A 10,395-nucleotide genomic window follows, 5' to 3' on the forward strand; every position below is an offset into this window, starting at 1 on the left:
AGCAGCCATCTTTAGTTTGTATTTTGACCAGTTCCCCAATGACTGGGGTGAACGGCCTCCTTTGAGCTCACGATGCCATGCCGTGTCCACAGCCTGAGAGCCAGTGAGAAGCGATGATCCTTGGTCTGTTTGAAGAGAAGGGGCTCCTGTGATCACTCCGGCAGTAGAACTCGACACCATACACAGCACAGCGGAGCTGCTCTGGGTAAAGCTGGGACCGGAGCCAGAGCCCACCTGGAGCCTCCTCCTGGGTCTTCTTTCTCCAGTGAGACGAGTGAAACACACCTGACTCAAACCGGGCAAAGCACCTCAGTTGGTTCCCAGAGAGTTCATTTATCCCTCGCTTTCCTGGACTAACATCTAAAAACACAGGTAACCTTGAGGGGAGAGTGAACTGTTGGTGCCGAGGCATTTGCCCACAATCCGAAAATCCAGAGGTCTGGGACCATCCAGGAGTTCCAGTGGAGGGGATGGAGTCAGGGGACCTCCTTTGGCAATTGCTTTGGACCTGCTTAGAGCAACGTTCCAAGGCACCCAGGAGGAGCATTAGGAAATCTCAAACAAGGGCACCTGGATGGCTCAGTCAGTTAGACTTCTGCCTTCGGCTCAGATCCTGATCCCAGCGTCCTGGGATCGAGCCCCACATTGGGCTCCCTGCTTAGCGGGGAGCCTGCCTGTCCCCCCGGTTGTGCTCTCTCCCTGTCAAATAAGTAAATAAAATCTTAAAAAAAAAAAAAAAAAGTAAATCTTGGGGTGCCTGGGTGGCTTAGTTGGTTAAGCAACTGCCTTTGGCTCAGGTCATGATCCTGGAGTTCCAGAATCAAGTCCCACATCGGGCTTCCTGCTCATCGGGGAGTCTGCTTCTCCCTCTGACCTCTCCCCTGCCATGCTCTCTCTCTCTCTCAAATAAATAAAATCTTAAAAAAAAAAAATCTCAAACACATCCAAAACCCCCTAGAGGAGCCTGAGATCCTATTAGGAAAAATCCTGAAATGTTTCATCCTTCATCTATTCAAATATTTCAGTGGCTATACGTGCTGGACATTGGGGATACAACGGGGGAGAAACCCTTTCCTGGCTTTGTTAAGAAGCCTTCAGTCTAACATGGAGTTAAGGAAACAGAGAGAACTGTGGTACAGTATGTTTCAGTGTCATGGTGGATAAACAAGGGCTAGAGGATCCACCGAAGGGATACCTGCTGCAGTCTGGGGTGGTCCCTTCTCCCTCGTTCCAGGGTGGCACGTGGTTCCAACATGAAATGTTATGTATGCAGAATCTTACGCCATGTGGAGGAAAATGGAAATTCTTGTGCGGGATGCTGACTTTTTCTTTTGAAGATTTTTTTTTTTTATTTTTTGACAGACAGAGATCACAGTAGACAGAGAGGCAGGCAGAGAGAGAGAGAGAGGGAAGCAGGTTCCCTGCTGAGCAGAGAGCCAGATGCGGGGCTCCATCCCAAGACCATGAGATCATGACCTGAGCCAAAGGCAGAGGCTTAACCCACTGAGCCACCCAGGTGGCCCAGGATGCCTACTTTTAACACAGACTCCTTTCTGTGGTTTTCATCCCTCCCTTAACACTTCATGTGGCTGAGGTTTTCAAGGTGTAAAATACCTTCTCACTCTACATTCGATTTTGCAGCACGCGTCTCCTCTTCATGAGGTCAGTGGACTCTAAAATATGGCTGATTAAGCTGAAATTAGTTTTACCTGTACTCAGCTGAAAGAAAGCCACACTTACTGTGGGAAATCACCTTTCAGAAATTTGACTTAATTCTCTCAGGGTTGTTTGTCCACATCGGCATCTCCAGCTCTAGGCTTCTTTTGTATTTAAACCATGTTTGCACTTACCTCTTGCAAAGCTGCCATTCAGAAAGGCCACAATGATGGGACAGCAGGATACTGGCAGAGATGGGGAACTAGGGCTGAGCTCACTGGTGCTGTCAAGGCTTTACCTCCTCCCTAGATGGGCTCACTGAGTCACACAAGGATCAAATTGGGACTGCATCTGGGAAGTTCAGCCTCAGATATCCAAATGCCTACTAATTGTTCATATCATCTCGTACTCAACATGTTCAAAACTGAACTCCTAATTTCTTTGTCTTTTTTTTTTAAGTAGGCTCCACGTGCAATGCGGAGCCCAACATGGGGCTTGAACTCACAACCTTGAGATCAAGACCTGGGTTGAGATCAAGAGTCAGACACTTAACTGACCGCACCACCCAGGCGCCCCCAAACCCATTCCACCTGCATGCAGCCTTCCCCATCTCGGCCTATGGGCAGCTTCATCTTCCCACAGATGCTCAGGCCAAAAACCTTGCCATCATCCTTGCCTTCTCGCTTATGGCTCACATTTGCTCCTTCACCAAATCCTACAGGCTCTCCCTTCCAGGATGCCCAGAATTCCCCCACTTAACACTGCCACGCCGGTCCACACAGCTTTCATACCTGGTGTGAAGGAACACCACCACATCCCTGCATACAACTATAATCAGCCCTTTTCTTAAATTGCCAGACTCCAAAGAGGCTTCCACCTCTAAGTCATTACTGCCTGATGGATTTTCTGCATGCCCTTCCATCCTTCTCTACTTCTGGTCCCAGGACACAGATTTCCCTGCTTACACGTGCTGAAGAAGAATAATTATTTACAGTTTATCGGGATCCCTGCCCTTTATACATAGTATTATAGCGAGCACCCTCTGGAGACAGAGACTGTAGGGTTCATCATCCCAGCTTTGGTATTTACCAGCTGCGGGCCTCAGGACAAATGCCTTAACTTTGGTGCCTCAGTTTCTTCATCTGAAAAAATGAGAGAAATAGCATCAACTTCATAGGGTTTGACTGAATAAATTAATGCATAAATTAATGCATGTCAAAGTTTAGATCGATGCCTGGCACACAGTAAGGGCTCAGAAAATGGGAGCTATTATCCTAATTTACATACATTATCTCATTTGAGTTTAGTGCAGCAATTAAGAAGCTAGATTCATCTCTCAGTTTTAAGATGTCTTCGGTGTGACACCTTGGACAAGGACCTAACCTCTCTATGCCTCAGTTACCATATTTGAAACGGGGCTAGTGTGACAGTAAATGGCATAAGCGTTCAACGTATCTTAACTATTATTATTCAATTCTGACACTGGCGCCCCCCACACCATAGTGCAAATCCATACTGAAACGGAACCAACTGTGTGACTTTCCACATGGGGGGAAGGTAACTTCTGTTTTCTCAGGGATAAATAATAAGAGAGCTTACCTCAGAATTATTGTATAAAACACTAGGAACAATTGGTTATTATTACTCCCATTTTTACAGATAGAAAGTTGAGGATTAAAGAGAGGTAAGGGTATGGGCTTTGGAGGGAAACCTAGACTCAGATCCCAGTTTGGCCATGAAATAGCTGTATGATCTCGGTGTGATCTTAGCCTCTACGAAGCTTAATTTCCTCATCTTTTTTTCTTTTTTAAATTTTATTTATTAATTTGGGAGAGAACAAAACAGAGAGTGTGCACACATTAGTGGGATCGGGTTGGAGGGCAGAAGGAGGGGGAGAAGCAGACTCTCCATGTAGCAAGGAGCCTGACCTGGGGCCCTGGGATCATAACCCGAGTCCAAGGTAGATGCTTAAACAACTGAGCCACTCAGGCACCCCTAATTTCCTCATCTTTAAAACAATGATTAAATGGGAAAATATGCGGTTGTTATAACGGTGATACGAGATTGTGTAAGTGAAATGCGTAGCATGGTGCTCTTATTATGATCCTAGTTTTATTGACAGTGAAATGGAAGGAGAGAAAGCTCAGGTGACTTGCCCAAGGGCACAGAAAAGTCAATGGCAGACTCAAAATTCAACACAGTGTTCACCTGTCCCAGACAGGTATCCTCCTAACAATAACAAATAACAATAACAATAAAGAACTTTCTCTCCGTAATGGTAAGGGGCCAATTTGGGTCCCCAAGGATCAGGACACATTGAAAATGAAAACTCTCAGTTCTCCAGACAACCCTCTCCACCTCCCCACCGCGCCCTCCATCCACAAGCAGAGATTAATAGCTTGGTAAACTGCTAACAGACCAGCTAGGCATTCAGATGGGCCAGAAAAAAGTGAAGGAGAAAAAGATAGGAAAGCAGTGAATAACTTTAATTCCCCCTTTCCAAACTCTCATGTATAATCGTAGACATATATAGGCTAACAGTAAACACTAGTTTAATAAAGACACATTTAGATTTAGTTTCTCCTCCTGTTCCCATGCCCTTGTGCCCAAACATGATTCATCCCAGGCAGGGTGAAGGGAGGAGGCAAATGAAATGTGAAAAATAAAGAGTAGGTATATTTCCCCACTAGACTATAAACTCCAAGGAGATCCACCCACTTATTAACATGCCCCAGTGCCTAGTATAATACCTGGTACATAACGGGTGTGTGTGTGTGTGTGTATGTGTGTGTGTGTGTGTCTATGAGCCAAAAATACAAACTAAGAAATCAGGTTATATCACTTGCCCTCCTCATACTTCCTACCTTCTCCCTTGAAACACAGACCCTATTTCAATTTTTTTTTGTTCCCATTCACAGTTCTAGGACTACTTAAAAATTGTTTCAAAGAGGGGTGCCGGGGTGGCTCAGTGGGTTAAAGCCTCTGCCTTCAGCTCAGGTCATGATCCCAGGGTCCTAGGATCGAGTCCTGCATTCGGCTCTCTGCTCAGGAGGGAGCCTGCTTCCTCCTCTCTCTGCTTCCTCTCTCTGTCTGCCTCTCTGCCTACTTGTGATGTCTGTCTGTCAAATAAATAAATAAAGGGACGCCTGGGTGGCTCAGTTGGTTAAGCAGCTGCCTTCAGCTCAGGTCATGATTCCAGCGTCCTGGGATTGAGTCCCACATCGGGCTCCTTGCGCGGCAGGGAGCCTGCTTCTCCCTCTGCCTCTGCCTGCCATTCTGTCTGCCTGTGCTCGCTCTCTCTCCCCCTCTCTCTCTCTGATAAATAAATAAAATCTTTTAAATATAAATAAATAAATAAATAAAATCTTTAAAAGAAAAAAAGATACATTACTGAGGAATCAATTAAAAAAATTGTTTCAAAGAAGTAGCAATAAGTTCTGGAGAACCCTAACCACACTTACCCCTTCCTAATGTGCAATCCAGCTTCCCTCCTATTCCCTCTGTGGCCTCACTGACCCTCATTCTGATACAGAAAGAGCTTGGGGCTTAAAGGCAGAAGACCCAGATTGAGCACTGCTTCCCCTCAAGTAATCTCCCTAAGTCTCAATTTTCTTATTTGTAAAATGGAGCTAAAGGATAGTACCCGCCTCATGTGTTACTAAGGATTAAATTGGTAACATTTATGTAAGGCACTTAAAACTAGGCCTGGCACACAGCAAACACTATGTAACACTTACTACTGTTGTTATTACTATTTTTAAAGTAGGCTCCATGCCCAGCAAAAAGCCCAGTGCAAGGCTTGAACTCACAACCCTAAGATCAAGACCTGAGCTGAGACTGAGAGCAGGATGCTTAACTGACAGAACCACCCATGGCATATAAAAATAATGTTATTATTTTTAATTGAAGTATAAAGTATGTATATAAAAATGTTTTCAATTGTAAAGTGTTAAACATTCAAAGATTACTATTATGATTTTATAGGCAGTAAATCTTGGGGAGAGGGATATGATATTATCCCATGTTCCTTCATTATGCAGAGAACCCTTAGAGAAGCAAATTTCTTCTGATTCACTTTTTCTTAGTTTCTAGATATACCTTCAAAAGAGAAGAAATAGCTCATCTCTCTCTCACTCACACACACGTTATCACTCTATGGTATGACTTTGTAGCTTTCATGGTTATGATTGGCCTTCCCTGGACCCCCTAGCCACCACCACCACCTAAACTGAAAACTCCATGGCAGGGTAAGTTCTATCTGTATTGCTCAGAGCATGGCACATACTAGGTACTTTTGTTTGACCAAGGAACACAATGAAGTTCTCCGGCACATACTCAAAAACAAAATGAACAAACTTGAAAACAGGTCACAGAAATATCACCCTGCACCAGGGCTTCTATCCAAATGGAATATATGGGATTCTTCCTCAGAAAGCCCTGTTTACTCCTGTTGGCTGCCTCGGAATACCAAGATAAGGGGTGGAGGAATATATGTCCATAAACAATTCAAGACCAGCCTCTACTTTTGGAGCAAGGAATCTGGAAAAGCAGATGAGGCTACAATCTCTGCAAAGAACTTCTTTCTGTTTGTCTGGAAAGGCTTCCTGACCCTGTTTTATTTCCCCCTGCCCTGCGGCTGAGGCTTTTCTGGGGTTTCAGGCTTCCAGCCACCGCGGAATGGGGGATCCCAACGCTAAAGTGGGGATCACAAGGCACCCTGGCGCTCCCTTGGCCTTGCCAGGTGAGAATGGCCAGGAAGCACAAATCTGGCCCATTATTATGATATTTATTAATAATAATATTGTTATTAAATATTTATGAAGTGCTCATGCTCTGATCGTTGGTTACCCTCCCACCATTCCTCCACGCTTCCAGCAACGGCTAGGTTCCTAACCCCGAGTTCCACCAGTGCTCCCTGTGTACTGTCGCTGGGGAGAATGGTGACAGCTCGCCCAGGCCGACTCAGTTGACCTTCACCGCCGGGAACCCAGGCGTCCGGGTTCTCCCCTGGGGCGGGAATCCGCTCCCGGTCGCCACCGGGTCAGCGTCTGTAACGTCCGCTCCCGTCCGTATCCCACCTGGGCTCCAGGGGAGGGGCCGGGTCCAAGATCCCCACGGGGTCCACCTGGCGGCAGCCCCCTCCCCTTTTCGGGTCCCCGCCGGCCGGCTGGCGGGCGAGGGCGCGGCCCCAGGGGTCTCCGGCCCCAAGCGGGCGGCCGCGCGCAGTCTCATTCCCAGAGCTACCCGCCGCCCCGGCCCGGCATCCCGGCACCCCGGCCCCGCGGCATTTTTTCTCTTTATCATAAATATATAAATTATGCTAATTACGGGCATTGCATATTAACCAAACCCGAAACCTCCCCTGCCCGGCCCCCTCCCCCTCCGTGCAAACCCCTCCCCGCCCCGGACCCCGCTACTTACCGGAGCCCGAGCCCGAGCCGCCTTCGCCCCCGGTGCCCGGCGGCCACCGATTAGAGATTCATCTCACAGCTCGGGCCAGGGGGCCGGGGCCGGGGCCGGGCGGCCGCCGCCCGCAGACAAAGAAGCCAGTGCGGCTTGGCTGGGCTCGGCTCGGCCCGGGAGCCGGTCGGGACCCACCGCCACCCCCGGGCCCCCAGGCCCGGCTGGGCAGAGCCGAAGGGGACTCCGCGGGCTGCGCTGGGCGGAGGGGGGGGGCGGCCGGGAAGCGGGAAGGGGGAGTTGGGGGGGGCCGGCAGGTATATATATTTTTCTTCTTTCCCCCCTTCCACAACCCCCCCTTTTTCCTCCCCCCCCTTTTTTCCCTCCTTCTGCTACTTGGATTTTTTTAGCTGCTGCGTCATGAGCATAATTTATGCAAAGAGCTTTGCCGCATGCTGCACCGCGCGCGCCAGCCGCCGGGGGCGGCGGGCTGGGCGGGCGGTGGAGGAAGGGAGGGGATCTCGGGAGCCGGGAACGAGGAGGGGTGGGGGTGGGGTGGGGTGGGCACCCTCCGCAGTTGGTCACGCCGGGAGGCCCCAGGGCTCTTCCCGGGCTGGAGTGGAGGGTCCGTGAGGCGGGTCACGCAGCCCCCCCTCCCCGGGGTTGCTCGAGGTGGTTTCATTTTGGAAGGTGCGAGAGGGGGAGCAGGAGCACGGGAGTCCGAAGTGGGGACCTGTGCCACATTCCGTGCAGCCAAGGGTTGGGCGGTGACTCCCAGCCACCGCCGTCTTTCCTCCCTAGTTAGTCAACTGTACTCCTCATCGTGGAAAGTCAAGTTCAGGTCCATTCCGGAGCCCCAGGCCAGAACCCCAGTGCGAGACGGGAGCGGAGGTGGGGGGACTTAACCGGCGTTCAGCCAGCGTCGAACCTCCAATTGGTTGTGCCCTGGGTCCATTTCAGGGAGGGGACCCTGGTCCTGAATGCTCCCTCCGCCCTCACTCCAGTGGCGGTTGGTTGTGGGCTGTGTTGTCTAAAGAAAACTTCCTTGCCTTCTTGTCCAAGTAGACAAGAAAATGTTTAAAAAAAAAAAAAAAGAAAAGAAAGAAAGAAAAAAGAAAAAGAAAGAGAGAGAGAATGAAAATGACAGTTCAGTAGAATGGAGATTCTGCTTTGCTGGTGGTGATGGCACGGAGGCTTTGGTTTACCTGGAGGCTCTTGAGGTTGGGGAAGGGGAAGGGATTCGGAGACGTCGAGTTTGGGGCCGAGGGTAAAGCAGTTTGGAGAAGTAGTGGACAAGTGGAAGAGGAAGGAGTTGGAAGACAAAAGTAGAAGAGAAGGAATGAGGGGAGAGTTGAGGAGGGAGACTGGAAATTCAGTGATTGCAGCCCCAGGCCATCAGTCTGGACTGCACCCCCTCTGCGCCCACCCCTGCCAATTTGCTGGTTAATGGAGAGCGGGGAGAGAGTTGTTTAGTGTAGTTTAGTATAGTTTGAGGGGAATGGAAGTGGAGCCCCAGCCCTCCCAGGACTGTACTGTAAGCCCCCTGGTGGAATACATTGCTGGGGAGAAGGGGGGAAGTGGGTGCCAAGTGGTCTCACACCATCACTCCTACACACTCTCCAGAATGTTGCCTGGAGCATGCTCACACCCAGAGGTCCTGGTCACAGAAGCTTCCCCCTGGAGGCCCAACATTATCATTTGCCTGGCCAGAAGGGCTCTGGTTCTGTCCCTCTGCTGTTTGTACCTGAGGGTGAGGAGATACGGCTGGTAACAGATTTATAAGAAACCAATGGATTAGGAGTCAGAATATTCAGGTTTGAGTCCCAACTCTTCCACTCACAGTCCAGGCCAGTAATTTAACTTCTTCATTACTTTATAAAATGAGGGTTCTATCTATAATCACTACTTCATAGGATTAAGAAGTTTAATAGGCTGTATGTAAAAGCACTTTGAAAACTATAAGCTCTATACTGTTGTAAGATATCTGTATGATAGTTACATCCACTTTTTAAAAAGATTTTATTTATGTATTTATTTGTCAGAAAGAGAGAGAGCAGGGGAGCAGCAGACAGAAGTAGAAGCAGGCTCCCTGCTACGGGTGACCCCCACCTTTGAGACTCTATCCCAGGACCCTGGGATCATGATCTGAGCCAAAGGCAGACACTTAGCCAACTGAGCCACCCAAGTGTCCCATAGTTGCATGCGTATTAATGGCTTTGTGAAACTCTGACACGTCATGGTATTATTTCTCTTGGGAGTTTTGTTTGGTCTGTCTATAGGCTCTTCCCCTCAGACTGTAAATTCCTCAGGAGCACAGGCTGTGTTGTATTTCCCACTACGTTGTGTGAAGGAGGAGCACAGTCTTGCTATGGATCATTCTCATACAAAAGTGGAAACTCTTAGTCTGTGGGACTTGGTTTGGTGCTACACACACATCAAATGCTTTGAATGACTTGAATGTCATTCAAAAAAAATTGAATGTTTTTTAAAAATAGTATTTTATTTATTTATTTGACTGAGAGAGAGTGTGAGCAGTGGGGAGAAGCAAGGGGAGAGGGAGCAGCAGACTCCCTGATGAGCAGGGATCCCAGGATGCTGGGGTCATGACCTGAGCCTAAGGCAGCTGCTTAACCAACTGAGCCACCCAGGTGTCCTGTCAAGGATAGTTTGAAGAGGGGCACCTGGGAGGCTTAGTGGGTTAAAGCCTCTGCCTCCTGCTGAGGTCTTGATCCCAGGGTCCTGGGATCAAGCCCCGAATCAGGCTCTCTGCTCAGCAGGGAGCCTGCCTCTCTACCTACTTGTGATCTTTGTCTGTCAAATAAATAAATAAAATATTAAAAAAAAAAAAAAGTATAGTGTGAAGAAAGAAACAGATGTGATGGAAAGGGTTGAGGGAGCCATACACCAAAATGTCAATTGTGGTTTTCTCTGGAAAAAGGAAACCTTTAATTTATCCTATGTATACTTCTGTATTGCTTCAATTTTTTAAAAAAGATGTTATTTATTTGAGAGAGAAAGAGCATGAGATGGGGGTGTGGGTGGGAGAGAGAAGCAGACTCCCTGCTGAGCAGGGAGCCAGACAAAGGACTCCATCCTGGGACTCCCAGTCCCAGTCATCCAACCAACTGCGCCACCCAGGAGCCCTGCATTGCTTGAATTTTTGATGATAAGCATACATTAACTTTTTTGTATGTTTAATTTTTTTTTGATGATTTTATTTATTTATTTGACAGACAGAGATCACAAGTAGGCAGAGAGGCAGGCAGAGAGAGAGGAAGGGAACCAGGCTCCCTGTTGAGCAGAGAGCCAGATGCAGGGCTCCATCCTAGGACCCTGGGA

General features: G+C 48.4%; 1 protein-coding gene across 11 annotated transcripts in view; it reads right to left on the reverse strand.

The window, feature by feature from the left end:
• The window catches only part of POU6F1 (POU class 6 homeobox 1), a 30,447-nt gene extending 22,336 nt beyond the window's left edge, over positions 1-8,111 (reverse strand). For 4 of the 11 annotated variants that reach the window (XM_082741273.1, XM_082741282.1, XM_082741280.1 and 1 more), the window contains exon 1: positions 7,078-7,574. The gene's annotated coding sequence lies outside the window, so the exon portion shown is untranslated. Of the gene's footprint in view, positions 1-2,745; positions 2,799-7,077 lie in introns of all 11 variants that reach the window. The other 7 variants (XM_082741274.1, XM_082741281.1, XM_082741279.1 and 4 more) reach the window with 6 other exon arrangements.
• Between the last annotated feature and the right edge of the window lie 2,284 nt (positions 8,112-10,395).

Source organism: Mustela nivalis (assembly GCF_964662115.1).
Source record: "Mustela nivalis genome assembly, chromosome: 7".
NCBI lineage: Eukaryota > Metazoa > Chordata > Mammalia > Carnivora > Mustelidae > Mustela > Mustela nivalis.